Raw genomic sequence first — 15,616 nt, forward strand, 5'->3', positions numbered from 1 at the left:
AATTTTCACCATTTTTATCAGCAACACATTTTAAGTTCTTTCCATCAAAATTTTTCTTAGATTCAGCTTTCCACAACAATTTCTCAAAGATCTTTTTTAGAAAAAAATTCATTCGTTTCCGCAACTCGAATAACGATTAGCAAACGACTCTCTTGGATGCATACAAGAGAGGGTGTTACAATAATTTTCTTACTCTATGATAAATGTTGGGGATATTGATGCGACTCGGTAAGTGCACCGGTCGTGAAAGTAATAAAATGTACTGAGTACGAAATCGTTCCCACGAGGATCAGAATTTCAAGCACTAGTTCACAAATTGCATTTTAGTTGGACAATCAAAGGTTTGGGTTGAGAGAATGGTGAATTTAGATGAAGAGAATTGTTGTTCAAAGAACTTAAAATTAAAAACAATTAAGAACATGCAATTATGAAAATTCAAAATAAAAAGAATGAATGAGATGATGTTTGATTAAGATTTAAAAAGCATAGTTAAGGTTTCGACTTCCCCCAATATCCTCAATATGTTATGAATTAAAAAGCCAAGAATATGTTTCTTAATACATTGCCAATTAATTCTATCTGAGTTAATTACGGCTCAATTCCTTGTTACCATAAATATATGTAATCTTGAAAGAACTCTAGTTCCCCGATTATTGCCCCAAGAAAACATGCATTAAGATCAAGAATTACAAGATTGCATAATTACCCTATGTCTATTCCTATTCCTATTCCTAGATCATAAGGATTATGATAAATTATCAAGTCAAGGTTCATGCACCAACATCCCTATTGTCATACAATTCCCCAAAATCATTCTATAAGGAACAAACTCATAGAAAGCATTAAAAACGGATAATTTATTCAATTATAAAAAGAACAGGATTCAGAGACAATTGAATTCATAAACATAAAGATTCAATTGGGTCCCATCTACCCTTAACTACATAAAAAAACTACTCTAGCATACTGAATTGAAAAGAAATAATAAAGAAAAGAGAACCCCAAGCCTCCATTCGTATGATGTTGACTTGGTTTCTCAGTGTTCCAGGGCTCCACAACAGGATTCGTCCTTCAAGCTTGGTGTAATGCTCTGGAATTGTGAATTGGTGAATGAGTATTGGTCTCAAGCTCCTTATTTATAACCATAGGAGTTGTATCCATCATTAAATCTCCTAATGAATCCATATCAGATTTGTATTTGATTTCATCTTTGTTTCCTTTTTGCATGTAATATCTTGAAGATTTGGTTGATGAATTAGAGCTTCAAATCTTTGTTGTATCTTCCTCATATCTTCCCATTGTAGTTATATCTTATTTCAAATCAAGGTTGAGGTGTTTCCTCTTTATATCTTCATGGAATCTGTTGCATATCTTGATTAAATCTTTCATGGAGTTGGCTTGACCGTGTATGGACGTTTTGGCACTCAAGAGCACGCCAAAACGTCCTCCTAGTGTATTGCTCTCTGCCTCAGCACGTTTTGGCATCCAGTAGCACGCCAAAACGTGCTCTTCGAAGAGTTTTGGATGATTTCTGGAAGTTATGGCGTGCTGTTGTGCGCCAAAACGTTCTCCTCCAGGGGGAAAAGGTGTTTTTCTTCCTTTTATGCGTTTAAACTTGCTTCCTGGGCGCCAAAACGTCCTCCTTCAGCTGGCACACACTTGAAATCTTGCTTTCTTGAGCTTCAACTTAACTTGATGCCTTCCTTTGGTTCCAAAATCCATAATAAGTGTCAAAAACTCTTGCAAATCAGCATTATGACAACATGTTAGCAAGATATTCAATTATTGTAATATTACAGTATAAAACCCTAATTTCTATGCAATTCACAACATATATCAATCATAATTAAGCCTATAAACATAGTAAACCAAGGGTTTATCAGTCTACTTTATGAATACTATCATATTAATTTGGTCAATTCAGTTTCACTACTTCTGATCAGTATTTTCGTTTAAATCGTCAAACATCTGGTCACTCGAAACATTCCTTAAGACTACATGATTTTATTTTCTTGTAGAGTGATTCAAAACTGAAATTGTAGAGCAGTGCAGTGTGCTAGGTCGCTGATTGGATTGTTATGAGCATACAATGTTAAAGTGGTGTCTGAAATACATTTGGCCTTCTTTGGTTAGCTAAAGTGAATTGAAAGAGAGTTATATTTTGATCAAGTACTCTGTACCTGAATTATAAATTGTTCAGCTTTCTTTATTGATACATTTTGGATGTACCATAACACGAATTTATTAAGTGTTGTCCATTGTTTTTTCATTGTGTTGTACCGTATCTGAATCCAAAAGAAAGCTATATTTGTGCTATAAATACGGATCCTTAAAATTACACCTATCCACTATACGATTCGTTTGAACTATTAACGGTGAAACGGTGGGTCTATAATTTTCTTACTCTATGATAAATGTTGGGGATAAACCACTATCTTGATTTAATTGCATGTGTGCTCAAATTCTAGATATAGATTAATATGAATCTTCCTTACTTTCTGTTCATGCTTGTTGAGAACTGTTGATTATTTAGGGATATGTCCCTAGAGCTAGTTACTGGTTAGAACTCTCCTGTTATACTTGCATAGTTCCTTGGACGTTTAACCTAAAAACCGAGCATGTGATATAAGAGTGGAATTTAACGTGAGCACCCTGATGTTGTTTAATTGTTGTTTAATCGATATAATATTCAATCTGTGACTTAATTACGCTGTTGTAAATTCCATGCTTAAAAGTTTGATATTTGTTTTGTGTACATCATGATATATTATTATTATTTTTGAGATGTTCTTATCGAATAGATGTAATGCTGCTTGTATGGATGAGATTAGCCATTTGTTTAAGGAACTTTAGATTTGGTGTTTTTCATGCATGATCGTACCGTAAATTTTATTTGTCCCTTGAACACAAATTTAACTACATCTAGGAACCTTGAATGCGATTATTGTGAACTTGATTTATGAAAGCTTGGTCTGTTTTGGTGGGTTATGTTTGATAGCTGTTTCAAGATTGTAATATGTGTCAATGATTGGAAAGTTCATATCATGGTTAATGGATCCTCTGATCAGTGGAGTCAATTATATCTGAGGTACCTAGGACAGCGGAAAGCTCGATGAAGTTTTCTCATATGGGGTTTTTAACGAACTGTATGAGGGGTACCACTTAACATGATATGTCTGAAAAGCAGGATAGTGGTTTTGTGATTTTATGAAGATTCCTCTCGTTTGAAACTTAGAATGTAATGTGCTCTGTTTTACTTGCTTGACTTCCTGAAGGCTAATAAGTATAGAATTCTGTCTGTGATGTTATTAAGTAAGGTAATTAATGTCGAAGTCTGAAGATAATACAAGTGCGTGATGTGTTTACTGAGTGAACTGAATCGTATCATTGATAGGAATTAAGTTAGGGAGTAATGACAATTATAAATTGTAACATGTACATTGCGAAGACGAAACATTTGTAATTGGGGGCCCTAGTTAATCATCCCTATGTTTGCGAAAGTAATAGGAGGTGAAATTACTTCATTGTTACATGGAAACCTACCTTCTAAGGAACCTCTTCATTTCGGCCACTGATTTGTTAATTGCATTTTTGTATGGGAACTTGTAAATCTATGATCGGTTGAGTAGTAGTGTGGTGTGACATCAAGGGTGAGTAATGATATAGGGAATTTTGAGAAGCCATTTGTCTATTGCCATGTTCTACTTTATATTTAGTAATATTGAATCAGGATGAATAAAATTTTTACTCACTTATGCCCACACTAATATTTTTTATTAAAGTTTATATAGGGAAGAAGTGTTGTAAATGGATTTGTCTAGCTTGCCGACCAAATATGTGCTAGAGTCTTGAGCCTCATTATAAATGTTGACAACTGGAGTTCTTTGTTAGTAACCTTATACGTCAGTTTTACTTCATTTTGTAGTAGTATGAAGGTTGATAAAAAGGGAACCAGACATCCGTTTTGTTATGAGTGAGTTTAGAAAAATTTTATCTTCTTCCATGTGAGTAAAAACTTGGTTATATATATATATATATATATATATATATATATATATATATATATATATATATATCTGATGAACAAGTAAGGTGCAATCTGTTTGTATTACCGGATTAATGTTCGATGACTTTATAAATGCCTATTTGGATGTAACATAAGTAGTGTATGAATGAAATTGTGTTAGACACTTGAAATAAGCAGCTTTTGGAATGGTAGGACGAAGTTTGGGGACAAACTTCAAAATAAGGTGGGGAGAGTGTAACATCCCGCGAATTTAGGAAGTTATATAATTTCTGTTAGGAATAGGAGAGCATATTTGGAACTCGAATTATACATATAATTAGAGTGGAATTAATTCGAGTTAGGGAAATTATTTTAGTGCATACATGCGGTTAGGAATAAGTAGGTATACTTTCTGAATTTGAATAGTAGTTAAAAGTGTGTGATTAATTTTATTACAACGTATAAACATTTTAGTTCATAAATAGATGGTACATGAAACCATAATTAGCGGGTTTGTGCATGTGACGAGTGATCCTTTAGGAAACTTATTCTTTAGGACCTTTAAAGCCTTCAAGGGTGATGGCCCAAAAGCCCTTGAGAAGTCTTGTGACCAGCCCAAAAAGCATTCTCTTCAACCTTAGCTAATCCTCACTTATCCTAAAGAAATCCACATGGTTACTACACATTGGCCTAGCACAACCACATGGCAACCATTATCTATCCTTCCTCATCACATGTGTCTAGTGTAAAAAGAAAATTATGATTGCTTGCATTTTTGGACAAAGCAAGTCAGCCCCATTGCCACCACATGTAACCAATAAGGAGAGAGTCATCTTCATGCATGTGTTTCTATTGGGCAAGAAGTAGCCCTACCCTCCAACCCTATTTCTCTCTTGTGCGCCTAGAAGAGCATGACAAAGCTGATTTCTTTCCTTGTTAGCCTAATTTTAATTATTAGTAAGCTTTAACACTTTCTCACTTGCTCCCCCTTATGCGCTGGGTAGGTGACGGAAAAAATCAGAAATTGGTGTCTAATTGCCAAACCCGACCAGCCACATTATCCTTTTCTTTCTTGCGCATTGAAAGGTAGAACAAAGCTGATTATTATCTTCTAGATTCAGGACAGAGAACACAGCCCCTCAACCTCCCTCAAAATCGTGACTCACCAAAGAAGCACCGTAAGAACGTAACTTGCAATTCCACTTCCTTTTAGACCGTGAGCCATCATCCTCATCCTTTCAAGACCGCTAGTGGATTAGCCAAGAACACAAAGCATCATCTTCCTCTTTTCCTTTGGTTAGGTCGTCGAATCTTCAACATCAAGGAGGTAGCATGTCCTTTCTTAATCTCTTGTTGCCTCCTTATTCCATACGGTTTTAATAGGGTAATTCCATTGCATGCAGCCGCAAATCTGAGTCCTTGGAGAGTGGATAATTCTCCTTGCATGCAGTGGTAAATCGAGATTCTTGGAGAATAGAAGAGTGAAAATCTTAGCACAAACGTGGTGACTACATTCTTGACCGATTTAGGTGTATTTTGTGTGGACTACAAGGAGCTAAACGCTGAACCTTAAGCTCCTTGTAAGAACCAGCACCGTTAATTAAGGAAATTAATTAATTATATATGTGAAATTAGGAAATGATTCCATAATTGACCCTAATAATTATTACGAGGCTCTAATAATTATAGTAAGTGATTAAGAATGCTGAAAGTCGCTTTTCGGAAGAAAAGTGCAGATACCGGTTCAACTAGTCAGTATAAATGCGTATTGATAAAGTATCCCGAAAAATTATGAAAAGTGAATATATTTTACTAGAATAATATATAGAACTTGTAAAACGAGTTTCAAGTTAGAATAATGAGAACTGGTGCCAGAACTAATACTGTCAGCGTGAAAAACGCGTACTGGAAAAGTGTTGCAAAAAAATAAAATAAATATATGAAAATTCCTAGAAAAATATCTAGGTTAAGAATCTAAAATTTTAGAGTTAAACGAAGAGTGGAACTAATTAAACTAATACTACTAGTTTAACTTAAGTGTCTATATAAATAGAAAATGGGAGCAAAACCCTAAGTTTTTCTTTTTGAAACTCAGCAGCTGATTTGGCTCACGTTTGGGGTTTTCTTGGGGACTTGGTTTTTCTCTTGGTAAGCTTCCAAAGTTTTCACTTTTATCCTCCTCTTCTCCATTGAAACACCACCCATTCTTTAAAGCTCTAGTATTGTTAAAGGAGAACCCATTATTAAAGGATTTGGGTGCTTCCTCAACCTCTAAAGCTTCCATTTTTCTATTCTCAAAACATCCTAGGTAAATTTAATTACCCCTTTGTAAATCCATAAATTGGTTATAACCCTTGTTATGGGCTACTGTTACGAAAATGTTCTTGAAATTCCTACTGTGCGTTACTTTGGCCAAATGTTTTGTCATTTTATGTTTTGGTTGCATTGGGTTGCGTGACTTCAACTAAAATTTCAGCACCTTTGCAAATCGGTCACTGTGTTTCGATGGATATAAAGCCTTATTACTTGTTTTATATAATATATGTCATTAGCTTTAGTTTCACAGCTATAAATATTCTCGTGTGCGCTACTTCGTTTCGTGTTTTATATATATATATATATATATATACTAACCGAGGGAAAAGAAAAGGCATGCTTACTTTTAACTAACCGAAGGAACAAAATAAGGCATGCTTGCTACAGAGGTAAAAGAAAAGGAATGCTTACTTTTAATAGTCAGCGTATTCATATATATATATATATATATATATATATATATATATATATATATATATAAATAAAGAAATATATTTTGTGGCTATATATATATATATATTTATATTTATAAGATAATAATTAAATTAAATTAAATAAGTTAAATGGTATATCTTAGAAAGGATCTACAGGTTCAAAATGAAAAAGAAAATAATATCCGATTGCCTTGGAATTTTAGAATATGTATATTGATACTATGATGGTCATTGAACCAGATCTGTGAGTGCATTGGATTCTATTTGTGGTGTGGACCATTGTGATACTCAGTTCGAGTCAGAGGGGCATACGAGTACAGGTAAGCTTTTGTGTCCCCGGTTTAGCTATGTTGTGGTTTCACCATGTCCACGGTTATATGCATGCTGTGTTACATGCTTTTGATGTTTTGAAAATGCTATTGAGCTGTTATATGCTAGTGCCTTTATGATATGCATGTGGTGTTCCACCTATACGGTAAGCCTGAGTATGTAGTACATACAATATGGTGAGGTTGTGGGTGCGGTGCAAGCGGTGTTCCTTGTACTACATGTAGGTATAGACGTATTCCTGCATTTCTCTGGCCACTAGAATAGTGATAAACACACATGGCATGAATATCTGTTGCACTGCATAGTTTTGGAACTGATATTGATATTACTGCTTTTAGAACTTATATTGCACATGTAAGTGAGCTTGGGGTGGAAGATCCTTGAAGACCCCTTGTCTTACTGAGATTTCTAGTTTAGAGATCTCACCCCACGTTTGGGGAATGCTTATTTCAGTTTCAGGTAATGTTGGGTTGAGACCTCAGGCGGTAGGAGGCCAGAGGTGAGTTAGATATTGCTGTTATTATATGCTGACTTGTTGGATGCTGGTTATGCATGCTGCTTTTATGCTTTTAGCTTCTTTATGATTTTGGATTATTATGTTGAGACTTGGTTGTTTACGCTGTTGATTTGGTGAGCATGAGAATTGTCCATGCCACATAGACTTGTTATGTCTTGTTTTATTTGGAGTTGTAATAATGTATCAGGATTATTGTCCGGACTACAGGTAGTAGATCCGTGACTTAGATACTCACATTTATATCTATTTTGAGGTATTTCAGTTAGATGTCTTATTTCAATTTACATACAGGCGATATTTTATGAAATTGATTAAGTAATCAACTTGGCTAAGTTTAATGACGTCATAATTGAAAAGAAAAAGATATTTCGCATTTTTAATTAAGCGCAGCTCAATACGATAGTATGATAACATTACCGGGTATACACGGGGTGTTACACTCCTCTTTCACTCTCTGCTTCGGTTTGTAGGTGCATTTTTTTAGGGGAATAATGTTTTGTGGCACTCAAACTCCCTTACCTTTCATTTTGGCCCTCACATGCTTGATAGGAGAATGTTCTTTTTGTCATTTCCATTCCTTTGATTCTGCCATGATGGAACCGGTTGGGCTTTGTGCTTTACAAGGACAAGGAATTGTTTTTGGAGCTTGGAATAAAGCCTTCATTGTTAAGTTGCTGTTTTGTTAAATTAGAATAAGGTATCTGGTGATGGAATATATTACTGTATCAAACTTTATATGAATTAAATAAATTTAACAGCATGTTGTAGGTCCCTCTTAGCGCACCATGTCTTGTAGAATTGAAATTGTGAATGGAAAATATCATGAGCCTTTTTGGTGTTGAAACCCGAATGGCTATACTTGTGGAACCTTGGATTTTCGCTGTTAACTAGTTAATAATAATGGCTTGAAGTTGGAAAAGCAAGTTAGTAAAAGACTTATAGAAAACGTGTAAAATGCTAAGGCTTGTAGACATGACTAGTGCTTGTAAATTATAAGAATCAACGTTTGAAATTCTGTTTGGTCTTTGCTTGATTAGGTGTGCATAACCCTTGAGTGTGGACTGATTATTGCTGTTGTTTGGTTAATATTTGTGGCACGTGAGGTAAGTGTTTGGTGGTGAGACCTTTTGTGACTATTAGATAGTGTATGGAATTTTGAACTGTTGCTCACATGTGCCTTGGATTCGTATTTTGTTAAATATGATTTGCAATCTGCCTTGGACGTGACACGATGGAAATTCTATTTTGGAAGTATTTGTTATTCGATATGTTGGTATTAAAAATCCATGATAAACATGGTACTCTGATTCTGATACTTAGTCATGAGCATGGTCATCATAAAACTGCATTTCTCATATGTGTGTGAAGCCAAACATGACATAGCATACATCATTATGCATTCATCTTGGAAACCGAAGTATATAATAAAAGTAAGCATATGTTTGAGCATGCATCATATAGGCATCCCTCCGGTACCAGGGTATGGGACACTTGGCCTCAGTCCGCATAGGTCCCAGTTGCAATCCCCCTTGATGGAGCCAAAATGGAATATCCACTGTGCTTGTTAGTAGTACGTGCACTGTAGTGCTATGAACGTACATTACTTTGGCGTTATATACGCATCTTGACTAGTATTCTGGCGTTATCTACGCACTCCGATTATATGTTAGCATCTGTTCTGAATTTGAATGTTGATGCGACTGTTTTGGAATTTTGTACCTAGACTAATATTGTGGCAATACTGGTTTTACTATCACACTACTGGGATTTTTCTCACCCCTTTTGGGGCTCAATTTTACAAATTGCAGGGAGACATAGAAGCATTTGATGAAGTACTTATTTTGGATATTTGCCGTTGACGGCTGCTGTTTTGGAATTCTACTGTTGTCTGATATTTCTGATGGATGTGGGCTGCTTATTTTATTTTGATGTAATACCTTGGAAGATGAACTACTGTTGGAAAACATGTTTTAATTAGCTGTAATTGGGTTTTTACTTTCAGTTGGAAACGTATGCAATTCTGATGTTTAATTTGTCAAACCACTTGCTGTCTGTTTTAAATTCAGGTTTTTAAACTGTTTTAGCAAGCACTTTGCGAGTTCTGTTTGTGGGGCTACAGACCTCTGGTTCACTTATAATTTATACGCACGCGAAGCCCCAGTTGTCTAGTTTCCTTGTTTCAAAGAAAATTTTTGTAAGCTGGTGAATACGATTTTATATTATTATTTTTTAGTCAGGTATGTTTGGGAAAACTGCCTTCAATTAACGGGTACTTTGCGAGTTCTATTTCGGGAGCTACAGGACTCCGAATGTGCTATAATTTATATGTACTTGAAGCCCCACATGTCTAGTTTCAAATTATATAAAGTTTATAACCAAAGTCAGAAAGCTCGATTTTTTTATGATTTTGCAAGATAGACAGGTTTCTCTGGAAAATTACTAATTCAGCAGACAATGTATTTTATAAAGTTTCACAGTATTTTTCATGGGCAACCAGATTTTGTAACAGCCCATTGTACACTGGTATTGTTAACATTAATTATGATATTAAGCGCAGTTACAATCACATCAATTCATTGATAAAAATGCGAATAAACTTTTTTCGATTATTACGCGAGCATTTAAAACCATAAAAAGCGTAATAATTAAAAGTTGTGACTGTAACTGTAAACTCTTTGCGGAATACTTATTTAAACTACTCTTCTAACTTATTTTACTTGTTAAAAGCCACTAAGGGGTTCCCATAAACCCACTTAGCTAATTTCTCAATTTTACGTTTTCTGTCTATCCGAACATGGTTCGGTATATTTATTTATATCGTCACAGTTTTCTTCGAGTTCGTCTCATCTTTTATTATATTTTACGAAACTTAATTACCTTTCTAATGAACCATCACACGAGGTATTTCGATCTCGTTTGCTCCGGATATCGCCGTTTGAAGTTGGACGAGCAAAGCTGCCAGCCAACCCCAAAACAGCTCCAAACATCCCTCACTAAATAAATTACTTCAGAGAAACCACTCACTCAAAAACTCTCAAATTTTTATACGATAAACTAGACACCTCAAGATTCAATTTGATATATCATACACTTAATTTGACTAAGAAACGAAGCGGGAATAAAATTCCCAAAAACTGCCAGAAACAGTCCCTACATAGGAGCGTTCTGGGTAGTCCGTGTTCACAGTCTTCTACAGGGCTGCGTGCAATCCAAAATATTCTAAGATTTTAATAAAATGTGGGGGAAATCTCAAGTTTTAAAATGGTGTATGGCACGTCCCTATTGGACTTCTATGGAAGGAGATATGATCTCTCAAAGTTCACCTAAAAACTGTCAATTCCTATAAATTTCGCCAGAGTTTCTTTTGTTTTTCCAACGTTTCCCAAATTTATACAAGTGATCTATGACTTCAAATGGTACCTAATAATCAGTGGGTGGCACTCACAAGGACAACCAATGCCTTGGGGCACTTACAACCCCATCACAGTTTATTTTACATATATAATACATATCACATTTCTTTCTCAATTAATACTTAATACGTTTCAATCATCAAAGTCCAATTGCATGCATCTTCTAAACATACACATAATCATATTCCTATAATAGGCCTATTACCCTTCCATCATATTACATGCTTACATATTACTTCAAGTATTCAGGCACAATTTACTGTCTCCACATGCATATTACACTTTACAACTCAAAGTCTTCAAATACAACAAAATGATATATGTACTAGACTTAGGCAAAATGACATGAACAAATATAACAATGAATCTCATCCTACATACATATGGAATATTCATGCCCTAAGTCTAGCCTAGGCCCAGTGGCCACCAAAATGCAAAATACAGCAAATACTCCAGCTAATCATCATGCGGGCTTCTTGCCCGCCGCTCCTATATCTCAGTAACCCAGAGGTTCTGGAGAATACTCCGCCCAATGGCTCACTTCGATGCATATAAATAATATAAAATAACTTCTTTAAAACAGGATACAACAAAGGATTTAGAGAAAACGGGGATCATAGGATACAAAATACGACGAAGCTGGAGTGGTAACTACCAACACCACGCAACGTCCTCGGCATATAAGCCTATGGGTCTCATCCAAGGCGTGTTCCTAGAACATCAACCAAGGTACCCCTCCTCTCATCCGCATACACCCGAGACTTCCTAGTGTGCTCCTATCCGGATCACACACCACGACCCTAGGTCAACTGGAACTCCCTCTCGGAGACCTATCCAGTGGAAGTTCGAAACACCCGAAGGCAAAACTGTCTACTGTACAGAGACTCGGTACCTACGTACCAGCATACATACTAAATGCATGATCATGTTATTCTACATTACTCATATACATTTTCCTACCATCACCCTCAACGGCATGGTGGAACACACAAGGGGAACAAGCCCCAGTACCAAGAGGTTACCTGAATACTCCTCTCCACGTAGCTCCAACGTAATATATTTCTCGAGCTCGTTATACAACAGAAATGCCTCAATCCCACTTAATCCAGGACCAAGGGCAATCCACCGAGCTCACGGTTCGGGGTTCAAATCAACGTACGGCAACCTACAACAACCATGTACGAATTGTCAATACACGGCGATTCTGTCAGAATACGAAAAAATGTCAAAACATCGTCTTAACTTATAGAAACCAACATCCACTTCCACCTAGAATTTTATTAACATACTGTTTATACAATTTTCTCCTCTTGGCCGAATTGGCCTATACTAGGATTCCATAGATTTTTCTTACTATTTCTTTTGTTCACCACACATAACACTCCTTAAATAATCACCATATTAATTTTTTACAATCAGCCCTTGACATATAAAATCCAATCCACTATAAATTTCCAACCATTCAAACATCTATACGTTACCTTGTTTAACCTCCACCACACTAGGAATCAACTTGCAACTTTAATCTTTGGAAAACAACTTTATATCCTTGTAAGATAGTCCAAGGTCGAAGGGGAAGGAGGCACGTATCTCACTACCTACTCTTAGCTCTCTTGGCTGCTACGGTTTAGAAGAAAAGAATGCAGCTGCTTGATGTCTCCTAGGGTGTACGCAAAGAAAAGAACAAAAGCAAGAAGCGGTCAAGTATTTTGCTAGGGAAAAGAAAACCGATTTGAGGTTTTTGACAAGAAGGAATCGACTTATTTGTTTAAAGGCAATCAGAATTCCTTTCTTTAATGTTTCCTTTGACTCCACCTCTTGCTTAAATTGCCAACTTGCTTAAGCATGACAAGGACTCTCTTTTTTTATTCTTTCTTGACTCCACCGCTTGGAAGTCACTTGCATTGCCGACTTGGATGTTTGTTTAAGGCATTCAGAATTTCTTTTTTCGTTTAACATCTCCTTGACACCATCGCTTGGAGAACAAGGAACTTGATTAAAACTAAGGAGCTTACCTTCTTTTGAAGTAAAGCCATGGAATCTCAAACCTAACCGACTTTGCTTACAACCATAAGGATTTCATTCATTCATTTTTGTTTAAGCATGACAAGGACCTTTAAACACGACAAGGATTTTTAAGCACGACAAGGATTTTTCCTCTTTTTTCATTTGCTTTTATTCCACCGTATGGAAATTGCTTTCCACCGCCAACACTTGCTTCACTCGTTTGTTACTTCACTTATCAACTAATGCAATCAAAGACTAGCGTGGAATTCATCACCTACTTGGGTACCAATATACACCATTTGTTGATTTGTTATCTCACTAAGGACAAAGTAATGAATCACCTACTTGGGAGACTAGACATATACCATTTAGTTTATATTTCCTCTACATACTTTAGTTTATACTAAGTCAAATTAATTGGTAACAAGGTTAACAACAATTTGTCAATTTACCGTTTTACGTCTTTCGACCTTCTTTTTAGGATTTTCACTAATCCTTCCCTTTAATTCTTATTTAACATATTAATATTTAAACTTAAAAATGTGAGGTGTTATAGATTTCATCCTAAGATTTTATTTCATAACGTAAAAATGCAGTTCAGTATTCAATTATATTTCGTTACGACTCAAATCCGCTTAGCAGACATCTCCCTTCGATGCATACATGGGAGGATGTCACAGGTTTTATAACTTTCCAACCACCACACAACCCATCTAATTATCATTTAACCCATAATACATCATCCAAGCAATGTCAACAACATCAAATCCCTAATTCTCCCTAAATGGCCGAATTGCACCCCAATGCCACACCAAGGAATTTCAATCAATTTTAACTACTCCACACCTCATACAATCCCATTGTATCATCATACAACCATACCATAATCTCATTATACAATCCTTACAATAATCTCAAATCCAAAGTCATGACACCATCAAATTTTTCTAAGTTAAAAAATCACATTTTTCACCAATAATTTTTATTGCATTTATAGCTACTACACATCATTCTAAGACACATTCATGTACAAATATTTTCTATTTGAGCTCTCTAACAACACAAATCAACCAAATCCCCCTTTAGGGTTCATGAATTCAATCCAAAGATTAAACCGTTAAAATGGTGAAGAAACTTACTCAAAAGCTAGGCACAAGGCTCCTCCAAGACACCCTAAACCATTGGAGCTCCAAACAACTCCATGAACACCAAAATTCTCAAGAAATTCGTGGCTGACTTTTGCTTATATCTCACCAATGAGATGGTTTCAAGGCTAATGGATACAACCAATGTGTTTGGAAGGCGATTTTCAACAAATTTCAAGACAAGAATCAATGGATTTGGTGCCAAAATGACTAAGTTATGGTGAAATGAAATTTTGAAGTGAAAATGGCAAAGGGGAGGGGGGTTCACGTTTTTTAGAGAGAGGGAGGGTGTGGGAGATGATGAATAGTGCTTGAGCACATGTGGCTTAAATGATTTTAAGTGGGGTGGGTCCCACCGCCACCTCACGCGATTTCAAACTAACTTGAATTTCCCTCCGATTCCACTAAACGTCCATAAATTCACAACCTATTTAGAAACTCTAATTTTTAACATTAACCATTGTCCTTTAATTACACTTGATCAGATGAATCCGGAATTTTCCGGTCGTTCGGAGAAAATGTTGTTTTAAGCTGTTGCGCGCGCCGTTGGCCCGCTTCCCCAAACTTACTAATTTCCATCAAATTTCATCAGAAATCATATTCCCTAGTCCTATATACCATTTATAACTTGTATTCAAAACCTAGAGCTCAAAACTCAATCGGCACGTTTTACGGTGCAACTGTACCGCAATATTTTTACTCGGTAAAAACACTATTTAGTGAATTTTCTGAAACTTTCCTAACCACTCAATTTTTCATTCTGAATCCATTTCCAGGGTTATTTTTATCATCTAAGACCTTCTACTCAATTTTTATCTTCCTAGGGTTGGGTGTTGGCTAATTACCGTTTTGCCCTTTCTTTGTATTTTGGCCTTATTTTCAGGATTTTCACTAATCCTTCCCTTTAATTCTCATTTAATATTTTAATATTTGATTTAGAATTGCGAGGTGTTATAATTAGTGTGTTATTTCACAAAATATTTTTCTTTATTTTTTTTCTAATTTTCTTAAGCACTCTTAGATTACCAAAATACCATTTTAGGTGCCAATTTGCATCCTACATCATTCCAATATCATTTTGCCAATTAATTTGTTCTAGGTTCAATTATACAATTCCACACTATCCAATATTTTTTCATTGATTTTTCAACCTTCCAACCATCACACAACCCTTCTAATTACCATATAATACACAACACATCTTCCAAACAATTTTTGCAACATCAATTCCCTTATTTTTCTTCACAAGGCCGAATTTATGTTCTGGAAATGGGAACTGAAATGCTCAAAACAGATGTGAAACAACCTGGGATGGATAATCAATCATATCTTTGGCACTGTAGACTAGGGCACATAAATAAAACAAGATTGTCTAGGATGCATGCAAATGGATACCTAGATTCCTTGGATTCGGAATCCTATGGACAATTGTTAGTATTTGGGTTTCC

Source organism: Gastrolobium bilobum, unplaced genomic scaffold (genome assembly GCF_033153095.1).
Source record: "Gastrolobium bilobum isolate Gb01-03AN ecotype WA unplaced genomic scaffold, APGP_CSIRO_Gbil_v1 utg17012, whole genome shotgun sequence".
Classification (NCBI taxonomy): Eukaryota; Viridiplantae; Streptophyta; class Magnoliopsida; order Fabales; family Fabaceae; genus Gastrolobium; species Gastrolobium bilobum.